This window comes from Macaca mulatta, chromosome 15, assembly GCF_049350105.2.
Source record: "Macaca mulatta isolate MMU2019108-1 chromosome 15, T2T-MMU8v2.0, whole genome shotgun sequence".
NCBI classification, from domain to species: Eukaryota; Metazoa; Chordata; class Mammalia; order Primates; family Cercopithecidae; genus Macaca; species Macaca mulatta.
This window is the reverse complement of record NC_133420.1, coordinates 123,768,025-123,769,542: the sequence shown is the minus strand read 5'-3', so window position 1 is coordinate 123,769,542 and position 1,518 is coordinate 123,768,025.

Genomic DNA, 1,518 nt, shown 5'->3' with positions numbered 1-1,518 from the left:
CAACCTCGCTTCACTGCCACTACGTCAGGTTAATTTTTTATATTTTTAGTAGAGATGGGGTTTAATCATGTTGGTCAGGCTGGTCTTGAACGCCTAACCTCAGGTAGATGATCCACCCACCTCAGCCTCCCACGCTTGGAATTCAAGCAATTCTCCTGCCTCAGCCTCCCGAGTAGCTGGGACTACAGGCGCCTGCCACCACACCCAGCTAATTTTTGTATTTTTTTTAGTAGAGATGGGATTTTGCCATGTTGACCAGGCTGGTTTCTAACTCCTGACCTCAGGTGATCTACCCACCTTAGCCTCCCAAAGTCCTGGGATTACAGGCGTGAGCCACCGCCCCCAGCCGCGATTCTTTTTTTAGGTCCAAGTAATATTCCATTGCGTGGATATACGGACTGATTTTTTTTTTCTTCTTTTCTTTTTTTTTTTTTTTTTTTGAGACAGAGTCTCATTTTGTTGCCCAGACTGGAGTGCAATGACACGATTTTGGCCCACTGCAACCTCTGCCTCCTAGGTTCAAGGGATTCTTCTGCCCCAGTCTCCCAAGTAGCTGGAATCACAGCCGCCCGCCACCACGTCAGGCTAAGTTTTTATATTTTTAATAGAGATGGGGTTTAATCATGTTGCTCAGGCTGGTCTTGAACTCCTGACCTCAGGTAGATGATCCACCCACCTCAGCCTCCCATGCTTGGATTACAGGCATGAGCCACCGCACCCAGCCTGGATTGATTTTTTTAAGAGCGCAAATTCATTATAGAAAAATTTAGAAGGCCAGGTGCAGTGGCTCATGCTTGTAATCCCAGCACTTTGGGAGGCCGAGGTGGGCGTATCACCTGAGGTCAGGGGTTTGAAACCAGCCTGGCCAACATGGTGAAACCCTGTCTCTGTTTAAAATACAAAAAAAATTAGCCAAGCATGGTGGTGCACCTCTGTAATCCGAGCTTCTCCAGAGGCTGAGGCAGGAGAATCACTTGAACCCGGGAGGCGGAGGTTGCAGTGAGCTGAGATCACACCACTGCACTCAAGCCTGGCAGACAGAGTAAGACTATCTAAAACAAAAAATTTTGAAACAGAAAAAGTCCAAATAAAAGTGTTTTAGGCCGGGTGCGGTGACTCACACCTGTAATCCCAGCACTTTGGGAGGCCGAGGTGGGCAGATTGCCTGAGGTCAGCAGTTCGAGACCAGCCTGGCCAACATTATGAAACCCCATCTCTACTAAAAATATAAAAAATTAGCTGGCTCTGATGGCAGGTGCCTATAATCCCAGCTACTCAGGAGGCTGAGGCAGGAGAATCGCTTGAACCTGGGAGGCGGAGGTTGCATTGAGCTGAGATCGCACCACTGCACTCCAGCCTGGGCAACAGGAGCGAAACTCTGCCTCAAGAAAAAAAAAAAGTGTTTTAAGTTGTGCACAATGTCACTACCTCAACATGATCCCCCCCACAGCCCCTGTGGCAAGTACACTTCTATCTGCGTGCAGCTGTCCACGCTGGAGTGCAGATCAAATAAATGAA